The 22,472-nt window shown below is 33.4% G+C and overlaps 1 protein-coding gene across 2 annotated transcripts in view; it reads right to left on the bottom strand.

Moving 5' to 3' along the window:
* Positions 1-22,472, bottom strand: part of KLHL1 (kelch like family member 1) — a 370,292-nt gene that overhangs the window by 257,576 nt on the left and 90,244 nt on the right. The gene's annotated exons all lie outside the window — the stretch shown is intronic.

Here is a 22,472-nt window from a genome sequence, read left to right on the forward strand (position 1 = left end):
CAGCATATGACTGTAAAATCAACAAGTTTTCTAATCTTAGAGTTATTTCTATTTTTTCAAATTTGATGTACTCATTGAAGAAAATGGGGAGGGATAACTGGAAAATAGAGTTCATTTTTGTTTCCATCACTCTATACTGATGATTTAATTGAACACTTATTGTAAAATTAAACTAAAACATTTATTTTAGGCTATCATTTTCTATATGCATAGAAAGTACAAATAAGTCAAATGTTACCTAGAATATAGCTTAACTTAAAAGTTAATTTTGTATAAATCTTTTAAGTCAAAATGTGTTTGGAGTGCCAAATAATTTATCTTTTTTTTATTAAACTAGTAGAAATGGTATCTTAGATGATGCTTACATGCAGTGAAAATATAGATGATTTGTGAAAATTCTTGTCTATTGAGAGTCAAATGATTTTTCTTAACTTTGCACATGACATATCTCAACGATAGCATTGAACTAGGCAATACACTTTGAGGTCATGTTTTTCTTTGTTTTTCCATTAATAGATAAGTACTAATTGATTAATTGTTATCTTGGCTATACCATCTTTAACTGTAGTCCTCATAGAATGAATTAATGTCTATTTTTCATCCTAAAGTCATAGGCCCACAACTAAATCTGGATAATGACAGTAAAAAAAAGAGGGCAGGACTGCCACTGTCAACTAAAACCCTGAATTGTGCACAACATACAGCCCTACGAAGACACCACTCATGTATTCTTCATTCATTTATTTTTGGAGCCAGTGCGTAGTTTACATGTTTACTAAACATCCCCTTGATCAATACAGCCTGCCAGCATTCTTTTGGATTATGTCACATAAAATTTTGCAATATTTTCCAGTTTGCAATTACACAAACTTGATGAGTGTGATTTCTAAACTTTGGCAAACTAAGAGATAAAACTATTGAATAATCAAACCCAAGAAAAGAACAGTTTAAAACCTCCCATCATTCTCTTCAACAGTTTTTTATAAAATTATTCAACTAATAACAAATATTGTTTCATATGCACTTATTGTTTTACTTTATCTCTGTGGAAAAAAAATATCTTCATGAAATAAAGATACATGCTCTATCACATTTATTTGGTTGTCCAAATTAATCTAGCAAATCATGAATAATGACCACTGATTCCTAGAGTTCACAAAACCTTAAAATTCTTTATTCCACTTTTCCATCATTAATGTCAAGTTTATTGTAATATAGTCTGAAAACATTTTCCCCCCTTTTGGATAGCAGCATATTTGTTTTTCTCTAGCCTTATGGATTCTTTCCTGATTGTTAATATGCTGCAAAAAATATGGAGACAACCTCATTTGAATGCTTAGAATTTTAGTATAAAATGTCTAGACAAGATACTAAACATATTTTGAGTATTTATACACTTTCCTTCCTTGCTGTTATTTTATTTGCCCTAGCCAATGGCTTTTCTGCCTTTTCCATCTTGAAAAGCATCTTTTCTGACAGCGAAGAAGGAAAAAAAAAAAAAGAGGAAACGAGGAGTTAGGTTTCTGCCATCAGTCATTAACATTGGCTGGTGGTTCCAAGAGATGGGTCAAGCCCTACCTTGAGAGTTTTGCTGTAAATATCACTGTTCTGATTATTATTTTTACAAGTGCAGATCCCCACTTGAGAGAGAAGGCCAGATAAATAATGTTGCATAAATCTTTTTAGGTAAGATAATCCAGCTCTTGAAAAAGTTCAGGCTTAGAACTCACTTTCCCCTTCAAATATTTGTTACTCTATTCAGGCAAAATTTAACTAAATTTTGTTACTTTTTATTATTCAAATTGTCTATAGCATTCTTTGAAGGCTGTCTATATTCTTCCAAATGTAGAGAGCAAATATTTGCTCTCAATAATCATATACTATGTGTAATACTGGTAGAGTCACTATGAATTTATTAATACTGGGTCCAGTATTTTTAAATTTTAAATTTTAAAATTCTATTAAACTTGAAAATTTCATAATTAGCCCATTTTCCAGAAAAATTTAATGGTTATGAAGCCTTCCACATTTTGTTTTATTTTGTGTTTAGTTGTCCTATTTTGTATAATCCCCACATTTTCCTTTGCCATTTAGGAGCAAAAAGTTTGCTTCTGTTTAGCATTTGTCTTCTTTCCCAACAGCTTGTATTTTCATTATTTTCCATTTTTATTGCTTTAAGTTCATATTCTCTTAGCTATTTTCACCCTCTAATGTCTACCTTTTAGAGTGGAGTCTTGAAATTGTAGTTACCTACATCTTTCACTTTCCATTTTATTAACATATTGATGGAGTTCTACTTTAATTTATTGACAGAAATTTAAGTTTGTTGGTTCTCAAGGCAGATTTTGCTTAAGAACATTCTCCTGCCCATAAATTCCAGGAATGTCATTTCAGAGGGCTGGTTTGGTGGCCTTTGGAAGGAGAAAGGTAGGCACAAAGATATAATTTGTATGGTAGTAGGTATTATGAAACCTGTGATTGTGCTAGAAACTCCTAGAGATTTTTTAAACTCCTCTCTATGCCATACTTTTTATATTTTTGACATATGACAACTTACTGTTTGCCTTTTTATTCCTCATTTAAATATTATTTGCATGTAAATTCTGGTATATTGTTTATAATTCACTTCTATGATGATTCTTAGACTGGATATGGAAACATAACACTTAAAAATATTAGGAAATGAAGATCAAGAACACCAAATTCTGGTGTCCTATTAATTTGTAAGTAAATTAAGAATAAATATAAATAGTCAAAAACTTCCTTAAAGACAAAATATCACTTCAATGTACAACACTGAAAAGAATTCTAAACATTTTAAAATTATTTTTTGACAAAAAGAGAAGAAAGGAAGTTGGAGAACCCATCAAAAATGCCACTTGTGATTACATGTTACATTGTTACTCTGCTTGACTGTAGAGGGGTTTCTCACAAGTCTTTTAATTAGTCTGGGGCATAATAAAGCTTTGGTCTCCCACCACAAGGTTTTCCTTGTTGGTAACTTGGGGAAAGGGTCAGATGGTAGTGTAAAAATAGCACAGTATTCTCATCTTTATTTTATCAGAGTGGAAGTTACCTCACAGATTTGAAGCATTGCTCTCTGCATTTGAAAAGCTTATATCTGTTTTTTGGTCTCTAATAATTTGGGTTTTCTTCCAAATTGGTATACAAAATGAATCATGTTACATAGTTTCCTATAGGAATTCAGTATCATATTTGCATTATAATATTATAAAATATTTGAAAGCTGGTAAATAACAAATTTCTAGGATGTATTAATTTTGCACTAGTAGGGTAGAAGCTTGCTATATCACAGATGCCTATAATGCAGTTTGAACTATAAATATAAAATAGATTCCATACCTGTAAAATATAGGCTTCTGCATGTGGTAAATTCCAGATTTAATAAAACAAGCCATTTTATCTCTACTTGTTATAGACACCAAAAGCGGTGATTTAAAATTAGTTAATGGTATATAACCTAAGGTTAATAACTGCAACAAAACAATTCTCTGCATAATAGCTTGCATTTACTTGGTGGCTAATATATGGAGAGCTAGAAATCAAATCTGAGGAGAGAAAATATATTAAATATTAGGTTGTCTCTAGGGATATATATTCCAAAAGTAAAATGCTAATAAAAAGTATTGGTAAAGAATATCAAATAATAAAATATGCCTTCATTTTTCAGATGCTTATGTGAATCCATATGTTTGAATGAGAAAAATTAATGATTTTATCCTGAAGAACTGAGACAAAAAAATGAGCTGAAAAGGATTGATATTTCTAGTGTTAATATTAATTTTCTGTTTAAATAATAGGATATAATCCAGTTTCATAATAATCAAAGTTAATAAAAAAACTCTATGAGGAAAAAGGAGAGTGAATACTGAAGTTAAAATGAATGAGCAACTTTATAAAAAATCGATCATTGTATGTTGCTGTAATATTCATTGTCTTTTTTAAAAATAAATGTATTTGTTTATTTATTTTTGGCTGTGTTGGGTCTTCGTTACTGCACACGGGCTTCCTCTAGTTGTGGTGAGCAGGGGCTACTCTTCCTTGAGGTGTGCAGGCTTCTCATTTCTGTGGTTTGTCTTTCTTGGGGAGCATGGGCTCTAGGCATGCAGGCTTCAGTAGTTGTAGTACGTTGGCTCATTAGTTGTAGCCTACGGGCTCTAGAGTGCAAGCTCAGTAGTTGTAGTGCACAGGCTTAGTTGCTCTGCGGCATGTGGGATCTTCGCGGACCAGGGATCGAACCTGTGTTCCCTGCATTGGCAGGCAGATTCTTAACCACTGCGCCACCAGGGAAGTCCTAATATTCATTGTTTTTTGTTTGAAGAATGTCAGAATACTCTGGTGCATCTGGAGCCTGTGCTCCACAACGGGAGAGGCCACAACAGTGAGAGGCCTGCGTACCGCAAAAAAAAAAAAAAAAAAAAAAAAAAAAATGGTTAAGAGGAAAAGTATAGAAATGTTATATTTTGAGAATGACAGCTAAGAAAATCATCGCTGGTTCTGTCAAATTGAAAGCTAGTGAAAGAGAGAAGAAAATGTAAAATAAAGTCTAGGTGTTTTTCATACTTTTTATAGCATCATTCATGCATTTATAATGAGAATCTCTAAGATTCAAAATTTTATTCCAATTACTATGGAACCTTTATAAATAACAGTGTGTTTAAAACATTATGAAGACATACAAAAATGTAGTATGAATAATGATAATGATAATGTTGGGTATTTATGAATTTTCAGCTAGGTTGCAGGGCTAAAATATAGAAGGGCTAAAGAAAATGAACAGATAGTCAAAACATTCATTTTCATGGGAAAAAATATGCTGGTAAACATGACATTTTAGCTTATTTTCCCCTTTATTTGGAGTAGTTTTCTAGAAGTATGTATTGTTGTTTCACAGTATTTTAAACAATTTTAGAGCAATATACACAGTATTATAATACATACTGAATTACTCATAAAAATTAAGAAAAACAAAAAATATTTTTAAAAATTTAGTTTAAAGTAATTTATACTAATTACACTAATAAGAAGTGATTCACAAACATGATCCAAATTCATCATTGAACTGGAAGCAGTAGGGTGTATACATACACATATACATATATATACACATATTATATATTTATTATAGAATTGAAATATAGTATTACCATAACCTTCTTGAAAATATTTTTATTCCTTGAAAAAACTCTATCTCATACATGGCATCATTTCACTTTTATGTCACCCCTGTTTGGCAGACCCTTAAGTGTTAAATGCTTTAATCTTAGAGATGAATAAAAGTATGGTACAGAAATGTTAAATGATTTCTTGCATGTTTTGATGAAGATATTAGTTTCAGAACTCAAAACTTTTCTAAGGAAATGCACTGACCTTTATACAAGTAAGAACACCCTAAAAAATGCAGGTCAGTACTGACACTTCTCTGTCTTCTAAAAGTGCTGTACAACTTCACCCCAGAAAAATCTCTTACAGTCCTCTGAAATTACTCTAGCCATCTATGACAACACACACAAACACACACCTATGACTACTAAATCCTAATGTTAAAAAAACAAAGTAAACAGGATTAAAGGTATGGAAATTAAAAACAACATTATGTAAGGCTGAAGTATAACATTGTGGCTGAATCTCAGAGTGCTTTCTGGGGAGGGGCAAGAGATAACTGTAATAAATTAAAGGTGGGGCTGAAATCATAAAGTTATTTATGTGCAAAGTTTTTTAAACGTTTAAAATTTGTCTTGAAAGCTATGAGTAAACATTTTATGGGGAGCTAACATAGCAACTAACCCTGATACAGCATTTACTTTATGTCATGTTTGCACATGTTAATATAATTATCACAATAACCCCAGGATATAGATGTTATGACTATCCCCACTTTATAAATTCAGAGGTTGAGGAATGGGAGATAAATAAATTGCCAATGTCGCACAGCTATAAAGTGGAAGAGGCAAGAGTTGAACTCAGACGGTGAGGATGTAGAGACTGCGACATGTCCTATTTCTCAAGACTAATTAAGTAGTTGCTGCAGCAGTACAAACCAAAAGTAATGAAGACTTCATCTAAGCAGATGGAGAAGTGAATTCTATGGGGATTAGTGTCAAATTTTAGAGAGTGACAGAGAATTTTCAAGTGATTTTGAAGTTTAGAGCTTAGGTGACTTGTGGGATGACTATGCCATTTCATGAAACTGGAAGAAAGGAAAAAGAAGCAGATTGGAAAAATACACTTAGTTCAGTTGTTGAATTGTGGAGTTGGAGGTACATATAGGTAATTCAAACAGAATAAAGTTTCTGATGATTTAAAGGGAGGTCTGAATAGAAAAATAGATACTTAAGACTCAGTAGTACACAGTTAAGAGTTGAAATGAATAGTTAGAATATGGTCATGTCAGGATATATTGTAAAGTGAAAAAAAAGGAAGGACTTTGGGGTCACCAATAATAAAAGGATGAGAAAGCATTGAAGCCAGAAAGACAGGAGAGAAACAGAAGAGATTGGTGCCACTAAAGCAAACGGGTGAGAGAATTTCAAAAAATAAAAAAATGAAGATAACAGTTGGTTAAATGCTATAAAAGTTGATGGAACACTTGAAAATAAAATATTCACTAGAATGTTTTATGTCATTAATAGATTAAAGGCAATTTTTCAATGGAATGTGATGACCTGAAATCTGATTCCATAAAATGATATTTGAGAATGAACAATTCCTGCTTAACTTAAACCATGAAGAAATGCCCTGAGGGCTAGCCAGAGAGAAGCATCAAATCCAGGGAAGGTTATTCGTTTTAGAGTTTTGAGACAGAAGAAACAAGAGGTGTTTAAAAGTCCATAGAAGAGAACCAGTAGGAAAGGAACATGTTGAAAATCTAAAAAGAAAAAATGGAGTAAGGTTGGAGACAGGAACACAAAGGAAGACATGGTATCCAGAACCCTGAAGGAAAGAGGTTCACAGAATTGAGGATGCCATTTAGAGTTAAAGAAGGATCCAAACTCAGGCATTTAGCACCTAGGATGTAAGAAGAGAATTTCCTTACCTGCTGGCTTCACTTATCTCAGTGAAGTAACAGGTACTGTTATGTTCAAGGAGCAGGGACTAGTGGAGGGGCATTGGATTTGGTGAAAGAACAATAATAAATTAATACATTGACTACTAACTCCATGTTAGATGATGTGCTAAATATTTTACAAATATTATGTTTTTAAATTTCACAACTATTTTCAGAAGTAGGTGCTATTATTACTTCTGTTTTACAAATGACGGAATTGAGACAGAGAGATAAATAACTTGCCCAAAGATAAACAGTTTGTATATGATGCTGGAGTGAATCTGGGCAATTTGACCTCCTGCCTTCAACTATTATATTATACTGTCTATTGAATATTAAAATTCTTTAATAATTTAAATGGAGAAAAAGATCTGTTTAAGGAAAACAAATTATTTCTCAGCACCATCAGTAGCTAAACTAAGGTATAAGACAAATAACTGTAATGGCACCAATATGCAAAATGGTGTGACTTCTCCAGAATGCTTCACTAGCTGAGGTGGCTTAAAGGAACACCAGTTTTTTCTGCCCTTCTTCCTCTACTTCAGTGTTTTCACTTTAGTCCTTCAAAACTCACATAACCACACTGCTTTTTTTGTGATCCCACTTGCCTTGCCCTTAAATTAAAGATTAAGCATTTTTCTTAGTGTAGAACCATGGATGTATTTATCATACTTACCTGTGTTCTCATCTTTGGCTAACTTAACTGTTTCCACTCTATCCTGAGACTACCTGGAGAGCAGGAGCTGTGCCTTTTATCTATGGATTCTAGTGCAGAACTAATCAAGTTACAAAATGGCACTCAACACAAGACACAAGTCTGCTGAATGCATTAAGTGGGAGTATATATATATATATATATATATATATATATATATATATATATATATATACTAAAATGATGTTATTGATACATCAACAGACTATTAGTTAAAAGCATTTATTTTTATATTTTGTTATTGTTTTATCATGATAATGGATTAAGGTGATTCATCTCTCTCTGTCTCTATCATCTATCTATCTATATATCATCTATTTATCATGTATATACCATCTATTTATCTATCTATCATCTATCTTCCTATCTATCTACTGTCTATCATCTATATCTATCATCTATTTATCTATCATATATCTACCTATCACCTCTATCTATCTGTGCATCTATCTATATATGTATATTAATTGACTTTGTTTTTACAACAGATTTAGGTTCACAGCAAAATTGAACTGAAGGTACAAAGATTTCCTGTATACCCCTGCCCCCATACATACATAGTCTCCTCCATTATCAACATCCCCCACCAAGAGTGGTACATTTGTTACAACTGATAAATCTACATTGATATATCATCATCACTCAAATTCCATCCTTTACATTAAGGTTCACTCTTGCTGGTGTACATTCTGTGTGTTTGGATAAATGCATAATGACATATATCGGCCACTACAGTAACATGCAGAGTAGTTTCACTAACCTAAAAAACACCTCTGTGCTCTGCCTATTCAATCCTCCCTCTCCCCAGCTCCTGGCAACCACTGATCTTTTTACTCTTTCCATAGTTTGGTCTTTTTCAGGATGTCATATATTTGGAATCATATAAGTACATAGCCTTTTTATATTGGCTTCTTTCACTTAGTAATATGCACTTAAGTATCCTCCAGGTCTCTTATTGGCTTGAAAGCTCATTTCTTTTTAATACTGAATAATATTCCATTGTCTGGATGTACCACAGTTTGTTTATCTATTCACCTACTGAATAACACCATCTCCTAAGTATTCTTAGTTGCTTCCAAGTTTTGGCAATTATGAATAAAACTGCTATAAACATCTGTGTGCAGGTTTTTGAGCAGGCATCCATTTTGAAATCCTTTGGGTAAATACCAAGTAGCATTAATTGCTGGATCATATCTAAGAATATGTTTAGTTTTGTAAGAAACTGCCAACTGTCTTCCAAAGTGACTGTATCATCTTTCACGCCTATCAACAATGAATCAGAGTTCCTGATGCTCCATATTCCCAACAGCATGTGGTGTTGTCAATGTTCCTATTTTTGGCCATTCTAATAGATGTGTAGTGGTATCTTACTGTTTTAATTTCCATTTATTCTCTATTTTTTTCTTTTTATACACCCTTCGCCACTTCTCCCACCCCCTACACCCTGTCTCTGGCAACCACAAATCTGTTCTCTGTATGTATGGGCTTGGTTTTTTTTCTGTTTTTGTTTAATTTTTAGATTCCACATATAAGAGAGATCATATGGTATTTGTCTGTCTCTGACTTATTTCACTTAACATAATACCCTCAAGATCCATACATGTTGTTGTAAATGGCAAGATTTCATTCTTTTTGTGTGGGCGAATAATATTCCGTTTTATATATTATACACCACTTCTTTATCCACTCATCCTTCCATGGACACATGTAGTTTCATATCTTGACTATTGTAAATAATGCAGCAACAAACTTAGGGGTGCATATATCTTTTCAAGTTAGTGTTTTTATTTTCTTCAGTTAAATTTCCAAAAGTGGAATAGCTGGATCATGTGGTAGTTCTATATGTAACTTTTTAAGAACCTCCATACTGTTTTTTCACAGAGGCTGCAACCAATTTATATTTCTGCCAACAGTATACTAAGTATTCCCTTTCTCTGTATCCTCACTGACACATTATTTCTTGTCTTTTTGATACCAGCTATTCTCACAGGTGTGAGGTGGTATCTCACTGTGGTTTTGAATTGTATTTCTTGCTGATTAGTGATGTTGAGAATCTTTTCATGTACCTATTGGCCATGTCTTTTTTGGGACAATCTCTATTCAGGTCTCCTGCCCACTTTTTAATATAATTTTTTTTTTTTTTTTTTTTTGCTGTTGAGTTGTATGAGCTCTTTATATATTTTGGATATGAACCCCTTATCCAATAAATGATATGCAAATATTTTCTCCCACTTGGTAGGTAGCTTTTTTACTTTGTTGATAGTTTTCTTTGCTGTGCAGAAGCTTTTTAGTATAATGTAGTTCCACTTATTTATTTTTGGTTTTATTGTTTGCGCTTTTGGTGTCATATTAAAAAAAAATCATTACCAACACCAATGTCAAGGATCTTCTTTCCTTGGTTTCCCTCTAGGAGTTTTATGTTTTCAGGTTTATGATCAAGTTTTTAGTCCATTTTGAGTTAATTTTTGTCTATGGTAAAAGACAGTGGTCAAGTTTCATTCTTTTGCATGTGACTGCCTAGTTTTCCCAACATCATTTATTGAAGAGACTGAGTTTTCTTCATTAGCTTCTTTGTCATAAGTGAATTGACCATATAGGTGTGTTTTGGTGGGGGAGGGTTCTGTTTTTTTGATCAATGTGTTCAGTGTCAATGCCACACTGTTTTAATTATTATAATTTTGTAATATAGCTTGAAACCAGGGACTGTGATGCCTCCAGCTTTGTTCTTCTTTCTTAAGGTTGTTTTGGCTATTTTTTGTGTGTGTGTGGTTCCAAACAAATTTTAGGATTTTTTGTTCTATTTCTTTGAAAAATGTGATAGAAATTTGATAGGAATTGTATTGAATCTGTAGATTGCTTTAGATAGTATGAACACTTTAACAGTATTCATTCTTCCAATCCATGAAAACCGAATATCTTTCCATTTAATTATGTCTGCTTCAATTTCTTTCACTAATGTCTTGTAGGTTTTGATACACAGATCTTTCACCACTTTGGTTAAATTTATTTCTAGATATTTTATTATTTTAGATGCAAGTTTAAATGAATATTTTTATTAATTTATCTTCTTTTACTTTGTTCTTGTAACATATCTTTGTGTATTGATTTTGTATTCTGCAACTCTACTGAATTTGTTTATTAGTTATAGCAGTTTTCACTGAAGTCTTAAGGGTTTTCTATATAATATATCATTTCACCTGCAAATAGTGACAGTTTTACTTCTCCCTTTCCAGTTTAGATTCCTTTTGTTTCTATTTGTTGCCTAACTGCTCTGACTAGGACTTCTAATACTATTTTGAATAGAAGTGGCAAGCCTGGCCATTCTTTTTTTGTTACTGATCTTAGAGGAAACGCTTTCAGTTTTTCACATTGAGTATAATGTTAGCAGTGGGTTTATCATATATGGCTTATATTAATTTGAGGTACATTTTCCCTATATCTACTTTGTTGAGGGTTTTTATCCCAAATGGATTTTAAATTTTATCAAATGCTTTTTCTGTACCTATTGAGATGATCATATAATTTTTACTGTTCAATTTGTTAATGTGGTGTATCACATTGACAAACTTGTGGATGTTGAACCAGCCTGGTATCCCTGGAATAAATTCCACTTGATCATGGTGTATTATTCTTTTGATGTATTTTTGCATTCTGCTTGGTAATATTTTATTGAGGATTTTTGCATATTTATTTATTAGAGATATTGGCCTGTAGTTTTCTTTTTTTTTGGCATCTTTGTCTGGTTTTCATATCAGGATAATTTTGGCAACATAAAATGAGTTCTGTAGGTACCCTTCCCTATTTTCTTGGAAGAGTTTGAAAAGGATTGGTATAAATTCTTCCTTGAATGTTTGGTAGAATTTATCAGTGAATCTGTCTGGTCCTGGCCTTTTATTTGTTGGAAGTTTTGGACTACTGATTCAATCTCCTTACTAGTAATCATTCTGTTGATATTTTCTATTTCATCATGATTTAATCTTGGTAGGTTGTATATTTCTAGGAATTTATCCATTTCTTCTAGCTTGTCCAATTTTTTGGTGTGTAATTGTTCAGAGTAGTCATTTATGATTCTTTTAATTTCTGTGGGTACAATTGTAAGATCTCCTTTTTTATTTCTAATTTTATTTATTTGAAACCTCACTTTTTTTTCTTGGTGAGTATAACTAAAGTCTTATTAATTTTGTTTATCTTTTCAAAAACGATCACTTAATTTCATTGATCTTCTCTATTGTCTTTTTAATCTCTTTTTCATTTATTTCTCCTCTAATCTTTGCTATTTCCTTCCTTCTACTAATTTTGGGCTTTGTGCATTCTTTTTTTGTTCCTCGAGGTGTAAAGTTAGGTTATTTATTTGAGACTTTTCTTGTTTGTTGAGGTAGATATTTTGGCTATGAATTTCCCTCTTATAACTGATTTTGCTGCATCCCACAAATTTTGGTATGTTACATTTCCATTTTCATTTGTTTTGATGTAATTTTTAATTTCTCTTTTGATTTCTTCTTTGACCCATTGGTTGTTTCATAGCATGTGGTTTAATCTCCAGTATTTGTGAATTTTCCAGTTTACTTCATGTAATTAATTTCTAGTTTTATACCATTGTGGTCAAAAAAGATGCTTGATATGATTTCTGTCCTCTTAAATTCATTGAGACTTGTTTTGTGGCCTAACATGGTCTACCTTCAAAAATGTTGCATGTGCATTTGAGGACAGGAACGTGTATTCTTTTGCTTTTTGATGTATTATTCTGTATATGCCTCTTAAGTTCATTTGATCTAATTGATATTTAAGGCCAATGTGTCCTTTTTGATTTTTCTGTCTGGATGCTCTATCCATTGATGTAGATGGGGTATTAAAATCCCCTACTAATACTGTATTTCTGTCTATTTCTCCCTTTACATCTGTTAGCATTTGCTTTATATAATTAAGTGGTCCTATGTTGGGTGCATAAAAATTACAATGTTTACATCCTCTCCTTGGATTGGCCTATTTTTATTTATGTAAAACCCATCTTTGTCTCATATTACAGTCTTTGTCTTAAAGTCTATTTTGTCAGATGTAAGTATAGCTACTCCAGCTTTCTTTTGCTTTTCATTTGCATGGAATATCCTTTTTCCATTTTTTCACTTGTAACTTGCATGTATCCCTACATCTAAAGTGAATCTTTTGTAGGCAGCAGATAGATGAGCCTTTTTTTTTTTTTAATCCATTCAGCTACTCTGTGTCTTTTGATTGGAGACTTAGCTCATTTACATTTAAATTATGATAGGTATGTACTTGTTCCATTTTGTTAATTGTTTTTTGGCTGTTTTGTAGTTCTTCACTTAGAATCCTTTATCTTTCATATATTTACTATAGGTTTTTGCTTTTTGATTTCAGTGAGGTTTATATATAACAACTTATATCTATAAAAGTGTATTTTAAATTGATAACAACTTAAGCAATCATATTCTAAAGTTTAACACTTCTACTCTTCCCCCTTCACATTTTATTTTTGATGTCACACTTCACTTGTGTGTCCCTTAACTAAATATTGCAATCACGGTTATTTTTACTAACTTTTGTCTTTTAACCTTCATACTAGCTTTATAACTGATTAATCCAATACTTTTACTATATATTTACCTTTCCAGTGAGACGTATTCTCTCATGTATTCTTGTTTCTAATTAGCACCCTTTCTTTTCAGCTTAAACAAGTCCCTTTAACATTTCTTTATAAGGCTAGTTTAGTGGTGATGAACTCTTTTAGCTTTTCTTTGTCTGGAAACCTCTTTAAACTCTTCTTCAATTCTAAATGATAACTTTGCCAGGTAGAATATTCTTGGTTTGAATATTTTTCTTTCAGCACTTTGACCATATTGTGCCACTCCTTTCAGGCCTGCAAATTTCCTGCTGGAAAATCTGCTGATAATCATATGCTGATAGTTCCCTTGTCCATAACAAGTTGTTTTTCTCTTGTTGCTCCTTGTCTTTAAATTTTGACATTTTAATTACAATGTATCTTAGTGTGAGTTGCTTTGTGTTCATCTTATTTGCCACTCTCTGGGCTTTCTGTATCTGGGTGTCTGTTTCTTTCCCCAGGTTAAAGACATTTTCAGCCATTACTTCAAACAGTATTTCTTCCCCCTTTTCTCTCTCTTCTCCTTCTGCAATCCCTATAAATGAATGTTACTTCATTTGATGTTGTCTTATAAGCCCCTTAAGCTTTTTTTCACTTTTTTTTTCATTCATTTTTCTTTTTGCTGCTCTGATAGGGTGAGTTCCACTGCCTTGTCTTTGAATTGATGGATCCTTTCCTTGCTTCACCTAGTACATTTTTGAACCCCTCTCATGTATTTTTTTCAGTTCAGTTATTAAATTCTTCAGCTCTGTGATGTTTATTTGGTGTTTTCTTATATTTTCTATCTTTTTGTTAAAGTTCTCACTGTGTTCATCCCAGCTTGATGAGCATGATTATGACCATTACTTTGGACTCTTTATCAGGTAAATTACATCTCTCCATTTCATTAAGGTTTTTCTCTAAGGTTTTACTTTGTTCTTTCATTTGTAATGTATTCCTCTGTTTGTTTGTTTGTTTTCACTTTGCTTGACTCTCTGTGTTGATTTATCTATACAGTAGATAAAACAACCACCTCTCCCAGTCTTGAAGGAGTGGCCTCGTATAAGAGATAAAACTTGTAGTCCAACCCTGCCCCAACTCTCTGGTATCTCTCAAACATTTTTGCTTTCCAAGCAACCTATTATACTTTTGGCAGATTCCCAATAATTGAGGATGTGCCAAGACTGGTCAGTGTCACTCATGGGAGTATCTCAGCACCTAAATTCAGGCTGTTTGGAAGCCAGGCCCTCAGGCAGTAACTTTTAAAAGTATGCAAATATCATATATTAATGCATATATGTGGAATCTAGAAAAATGGTACAGATGAACCTGTTTGCAAGGCAGAAATAGAGACACAGATGCAGAGAACAGATGTATGGACACCAAGGGGGGAAAGTCAGGGGTGGGGAGTGGTGATGGTGGGATGAATTGGGAGATTGGGATTGACATATATACACCAGTATGTATAAAATAGATAACTAATAAGAACCTGCTGTATAAAAATAAATAAATAAAATAAAATTCAAAAAATGTATGCAAATATATACTGATCCTTGGGACTACAAGCATACCACCACCCCTCCAGGTAATCTGGTAGTGTTCCCTGTGTGGCAATCATAAAAATGAAAGCTCCAAACAAGTGTATAAGCTCTTGTATGGGAGATACTGGCAAGCTGGAACAAGACAGAGGGATGGAGTCCCAAGACGGTGTCTACAGCCTACCTTTTTGAGAACAACTTCATAGTCCACTCAATGTGTGCCAAACCTGAAGCCTATCCCTTAGTCTGAAGCTCCAGAATAAGGCAAGAGGCCTCCTTTACAGGAAAACTGGGAGTGTACCTCAATCTGCTGTCTGGACAGTGCCCTGTTGGTGGCAGCCTGCCAAGAATGGTCTCCCTGATTGCTGCTGTGCTATGGGACCCAGGAATGTGAGCCTTCCACACCACAAGAGTCAGGTAATCAATAGTATCATCTGGGTGGCAGCTTCAAAAACTGCAGCACCAGGTATAAAAACCAGGACACCAGCCACCTGTAATGCTCCCCTGTAGAAGGCACTCATGTTCTGGAGCACAGGAGAAGAATGCCCCAGATGTCTCTGGAAAGAATTACAGTCAGTCTTTAGATGCATGTTTAATTAGAAGCCTGCCTCTCAGGCTGCAGTCATGATGATTAGCTAATAGGCCTCCTTCACAGAAAGTCCTAGCTCCTGGGTCTGATGCCTCTTGCTGTGCTCTGGGGAAATTTGCATTTCTATGATGACATATGTTGTAGAGCATCTTTTCATAGGCTTATTTGCCATCTGTGTATTCCCTTTGGTGAGGTATCTGTTAAGATATCTGTTAAGGTATCTTTGGCCCTTTTTTTTTTTTAAGCTTGTGTTGTTTGTTTCCTTATTGTTGAGTTTTAAAAGTTCTCTATATATTTTAGATAATAGTCCTTTACTGGATATGTCATTTGCAAGTATATACTCCCAACGTGTGGCTTGTCTTTTCATTTTCTTGGCAGTATCATTAGCAGAACAGGAATGTTTGATTTTAATGAAGTCCAGCTTATCAATTCTTTCTTTTAAGGCCATGCCTATAGTGCTGTATCTAAAAAGTCATCTCCATACCAAAGGTCACCTAGATTTTTCTCCTATGTTTTCTTCTAGGAGTTTTATAGTTTTGCATTTTACATTTAGGTTTGTGATCCAATCTGAGTTAATTTTCATGAAAGGTAAGTTTGTGTCTTGATTGATTTTTTGACATGTGGTTGTCTAGTTGTTCCAGCATCATTTGTTGAAATATTATCTTTTTCCCATTGGACTGTCTTTGCTGCTTTCTCAAAGATCAGCTGACTATATTTATGTAGGTTTATTTTTGGGCCCTCTATTCTGTTCTATTGATCTTGTTCCTATATATATATATTTTTTTCTTGTCACCACTATGACTAATGACACCTGCTTATTGGGATGGGGTCAAAAATGTAGTTTCATACACAAAACACATCAAAATATTCTGTGTCATTGTCTTTATTGCACCCCCAATATTACTCAAGTTAAAAAAATGAAAGGGGGCTTCCTTGGTGGCGCAGTGGTTGAGAGTCCGCCTGCCAATGCAGGGGACATGGGTTCATGCCCTTGTCCGGGAAGATCCCACATGCTGCCGAGCGGCTGGGCCTGTGAGCCATGGCTGCTGAGCCTGCGTGTCCGGAGCCTGTGCTCCGCAAAGGGAGAGGCCACAACAGTGAGAGGCCCACACACAAAAAAAGGAAAGGAATTTATCTCTAATAAAGTATCATGGAAAAGCAGACATATTATGAAAAAATTCATATAAAAACTATAAAATAGTTTTTATATTTATCTTAAAATTAGTATTTACCTGATTTTAAGGTATAATACAGGTAATGAATAGAAGCAAAAATCCTTCATTTTTATGTATGCAAATTAGTGGACTAGACAGTGAGGTTAGATGAATTTAGAAAAACACAGATCTAGTTATTTTATATGGTACCATCTGAAGTGGACAGATGTGAAGTTATTCTCTGAGCATATGTTGAAGCTTAAGCCTCTTTATGCTTTACTTTCATGCTTTCCTTGATGCATAGTTTACAAAGCAAGCAATCTGGCAAACTGTAACTGTATTGAGTTCTCAAGTAAGATAAAATCTATAATGAATAAAAGTACATCACAAAGCCCAGAACTACATGATGGTTTATTTATGTTGAAGTTTGGATTATGTTTTCCATATGGATAATACATCTATGTCTTCTTAAAGGGTCCCTTTGTTTAAAGAGTGCTCATCAATGATTTTTGTTTACATATCTTTGTTCACTATACCTTTAGAATGTTAGAAGGGTTACATATAACATTTTAGCCGCCTTTTTATTTAGGAAATGGTCAAACCTATCAGATCTATCAAGCCTATCATAAAGTTGAAAAGCTATACTCATATATCCTTCATCAGATTTATTGTTAAAGTTCTTTCACATAGGCTATCACTCTATAGCTCTCCTATACACATGTGCTGTGTGCCCTCACCCTCAGTGCGCACGCACACACACACACACACACACACACTTGTAATTCTCTGAAACATTTGATATTGTATCGAGGACATCAATACACTTCACCCCAAAATACTTAAGTATGAATTTCATAAGAATAAAGGCATTCTGTAACAAATTTAATACCATGTCATGACCTAGAAAATTAGCAATAATTCCATAACATCATTTTAGTTTATATTCATATTTCCTTAATTGCCCTAAATATCTTTCACTGTGTTATTATTTTAATCTAGGATAGAGTCAAGTCCACAGATTGCATTTGTTGTGTTTGTTTGCAAACATTTAACCTAGATCTACTTTATATCTTCCAAAATTTCTTTCTTTATTTTTTTTTCTTTTCATGACATTAACTTTGTTGAAGCAACCAGAACAATTCTCCATAGAAAAACTCACAATACGACTTTGTTTAATTGCTTTCTCATAGTGTTGTCCAACTTACTTATGTACCATTTATGTTGCCTGTAAATGGAAATTTAGGTCTAAAAGTTAAACATTTGTGGCAAGTATAGGTGTTGCCTTGTCTCAATAAGATACCACAATATGTCACATTGTCTGTTCTTTGTTACAGTAAGTTTGATAACTGCTTAGAATGTGATTACCAGATGCCACCATTATAAAAGTACATATTTTCCCTTTGGAGTTAACCTGCCACACATTTTTATTTTGATAATCAAAAATGTTTTTCATAAGTTTAAGTAGTTGCAAAGAATACATGACCTAACTCTTTAGACATTGTTGAAATCTTTCAAAATATTTAATTTGTTTGTTTGTTTGTTTAAACTTGACTGACCATTGAGTGCCAAGATTAGTCATTATTTCTAAGTGTTGTGAGGGTGTTTCTGGATGGGATTAGCATTTGAACTCTTAGATTAAGAAAAGTAAATTTATCTGGCCATCGTGGGTAAGCATTATCCAATCAGATGAAGAGCTGACTAGAACAAATGACTGAAGTTGCCTCTTTTCTCTGCCTCACAGCTGAGTTGGGACATATCATCTCAGACAAGGATTTACACCATTGGCTATTCCAGTTCTCTTATAAGGATAGAGTTTAGGAAGGGGTGCTTATAAAAGTTGAGGATAAGCAAGTTGATTTCCTTAACCATAGTCTAACCCTTTTAGTTCTGAAAGAGTCTTTGTGTGCCCCTAAAAGTATGTATATTACAGTGTAAAAACCTCTAGTCTAAAGGACAATCACAGGGATAATATTATAGTAGGTAATAGTTTATAAGTTCCTAATATTGGCCAGACCCTTACAATATTTTATTTATAAACTTCACGACAGTCCCATGAAGAAAGCTACATATTCTAATGTAGCATTTGATATTTGCATACACCTGAATTTCATGTGACCCTGCAGGAAACTAACCAGGCCAGGTGGCACCAAAATTTCCATATCTCCACTATTTAAGCTGCTGCTCACATAAATCATAGTCAAGATCTTTTGACTATTTTCCTAAACAATGCCCAGAATATTATACAATGGTAAACAAGGATGTTTTCATTGATATTTTAAATATAATCTATGAGTATGATGTGCTAATGAGGATCTAGACCACTATTTACTTATTCAAAGAATGTATCATGACTCTAAGTGGTTACCTTCTTTAGTTTATTGTGAGGTGGAATTATTTTATGCATCAATATATATGCTCAAGTTGATATATCATTTATTTCTTATCTTTAAGAATTCTAGTACATGCTGTGTAGTGGAATTTAGTCTTCTTTTGTTTCTTATTTTTTAATGATCTTACTACTGAACAGAACATCTGGAAAAGAACATGCATGGGATATTTAAGTAGTAGGCTCTGGAGTAAATGATTATGTATCTTGAGAAAGTTACCCACACTATATCTGAACAGCCAACTCCTGTATATGTATAAGTTAAGAAAACATAGACTGGAAAGATGCCATTTGAATTCAGATCAACAACCCCATTATAAACATGTGAACTTCCCAAACTATTTTAAAGATTTTTTTTACTTTTTTTAATCAAAGTATTTTAGAGTGCTTAAATGCCTTACATATGTAAACTGTCTCTGATCGTCTTCATGCTAGCCACAGACTGCCAGGTATGTTAAAATAACAGAGACAGAACATTCTCAGCAGAAGCTCTAAAACTAATAAAGCATCAGTCTCAAAAGCACTGACTCAGGTAAAACATTTTGGAAGTTCAGCAAAGAGAGAAAGTCAGCGAAGTCTCCTCACATTGACCTTCCCCTTGAAGTCATCCAAAAAGGACCTGCTCACTGCAGGAACATCCTGAAGTTAGAGGAAAAAGGATATCCTTTTGGCTGTTATTTTTATGTTAAAAGAACTCCTTTGTTAAATCACAACAGGATCAGAAATAAATAAACAATCTAGATAAATGAATATTTGATAGTCACAAAAAGAAGTTACACATAATTTAAGATAGCCACAAATCATTATTGTTTGAACATGTTATGAGATACATGTATAACTGAAACTAAAACAACAACAACAACAAAAAAAACCCTCCCTGGATGATGTAAAGTTGACAGAATTGTATAGCTTGTTTCTAGACATGACTATTTGAACAATAAAATTGTACTACATATAGCTAAGTTTTAAAAGGTAGGGCATTTTTTTCAGAAATTCAGTTTTAGGGATCCAGAAATACAGAGTTTACAATGTTCTAATTTATATAATATGTACTATAGTTATTCATGTATATTACATTTAAAGGAACATTAAATTGAGAGTTAGTGTATTTGGATTCTTATCCTACTATTGCTGATTGTTGACTATCATATTGAATAAGTCACTTAGCCAGGTTGAGTGCCTTTTTTTCCATGGGTAAAAATAATACAACACATATATATAAGGCACCTAATACAGCCCAAGAATTGTGCAGTTGATAGAAATTTAAAGATGATTTTAAAAGAGTTGCTATCATTTAAGAACTTAGAGTGTGTGTGTGTGTGTGTGTGTGAGAGAGAGAGAGAGAGAGAGAAAGAGAGAGAGCACAAATGATGAGAATGAAACACCATGTGAGTTGTGCATTGAGGGATTAGTTATTAAAAAGAAGGAAATAAACTACAAATTTAAAAAGAAAACATAAAGATATGGGAGAATTAGAATGTGGCGTTGTTGGAAAATCATGTACTTGGACTAGATTTGTCAATATTGTAAAATGTATTATCCCCTTCAATTTTATGCTTAAAAGAGATCTAAATAACAATCATTATTGAGTTCATGCTGTTGGTTGTGCATGTATCAAGTACCTCATAATGTGAATAAAACTGGTAGCTTAGAGTGATTGTAATGAAAGAATGTTCTCAAATACAAGAGTGAATATGAAAGATTAAATGGAGAAAGAGAACCACATGGCATAGGATGCTTGTTTACATTTAAAAAGACTACTGTAGCATTTTGACTATTTATAAAAATATAATGTTTTTAAAAGGTAAAATAAAAAACAAAATTACTTCTCATTTACAAACCTTATATGCCTGAAATCTGATCTGGAAAAACAGAGACAAAGTAAGAAGGCACAGAGATACAGGGACTGCTTCAGTGACAAAAAAAAAAAAAAAAAAAAAAAAAAAGCCTAAGGAGAATGATGGAGCATAAATCCCTCTTAGAATCAGTTCAAAGTAAATGTTGCTCTTTTCTTTTCCTCCATGGCTCCCAACAAAGCCCACATTTCTTCAGGATAGAACTTTGCAGTTACAAAACCAAGGCAAGATATGAATACAAATATAAGTTCTCTACTGTAGCAGTCTGAAGTGATTGCATTTCATAGAGCAGGAAGGGGGGAAGCTATACTAAAAAGCAATATTGCAATTCTACCATGACAGTTACTACCATCTCAAAGGCCCCTTAATGTTACCTAAGAGGGAACATTTTCAAAGTGCACAACATAAAAAGTTTTTTATGTTGTTAAATAGCTTTATCACTGCAACAGCTGACTAAAGATAATTAAAGTATTTGGGATTGGTTTTGGAGTCAGGTGGCAGACAGTGAGGAATCGTTTTATAGAGATTGGAATAGTGACCTGTTATAATAGTGGTGAAACATTTGGTAAACCTACTGACCAAGAATATTTGAGAGGCAGAACATATACTTAATGAATTTATGTCTCTGGCCAAAGAAATTCCTAGAAGAAAGTTACTAGAAGGACTTGTGTTTTATTAACTGCATTGGGTAAGGTACTACAAAGAGTAGGTGAGGTCAGAAAAACAAATTATCCCAGTGAAATTTGTGAAAAGGGAAGGAAAGAATACAGGATTTGGACTGATATGAAAGGAAACCATTGCCCATCTTACCAGTCAAAGGTAAAATTCAGATATACTTTGAGTCATAAACCATCATAAGATATTTGTTAAGAATCCTGATTGGATTAATGGGCCCAGCAAATCCTTTCAGTTGGACCAAATAATTCAATAAAAAGGGACAAGGATGAGGTCCATGGAAGATTGATAACCTCAAAGTACTTGTGATTGAGCTTATAAATAGAAATACAGTTCTTGAAAAAAAAATGGTATGATTATGAGCACATGGAACTGACTGGATTGGATTATTTACTTTTCTTTTTTTCCCTTTTGGGAGGAAATCTGAATTAAAGGAGACAATGACAATTCAAAATGTAAAATGTTTCTTAACATTTTATGGGAAGGAAGCAGTCTGAGCCCTCTGTTCAGCTGAAAAGCAATGTATATTTCCCAGTTCTATAATTAAAGATGGGCAAAGATGATGCTGAAAATTTGGCCTCTGTGCACTGGTGCTAAATCAAATCTGAGACAGAGTTTTAGGTAAAGTAGAAAAGAATATCTTTATAGTTTTGCCAGGTAAAGGGGGACACAACAGGCTAGTGCCTCAAGAACTGTGTGTCCCAACTCTGGGGATTTGGTGAGGAGTTTTACAACAATGGTTCAAGGGCAGGATTGCTGATAAGGATCAGGGTGTGCACTCCTTTAATGTGTCCTCAGGTTGTCTCCTGATGAGTTTCTGTGGTTCCTTTAATGTGGCCTCAGGTAGTCTCTGCATCCCCTCCCTTCCCTGATTAGAAACTATTCAAATCTGCC

This window comes from Monodon monoceros, unplaced genomic scaffold (genome assembly GCF_005190385.1).
Source record: "Monodon monoceros isolate NGI ecotype Baffin Bay Population unplaced genomic scaffold, NGI_Narwhal_1 Super_Scaffold_8, whole genome shotgun sequence".
Taxonomy (NCBI): domain Eukaryota; kingdom Metazoa; phylum Chordata; class Mammalia; order Artiodactyla; family Monodontidae; genus Monodon; species Monodon monoceros.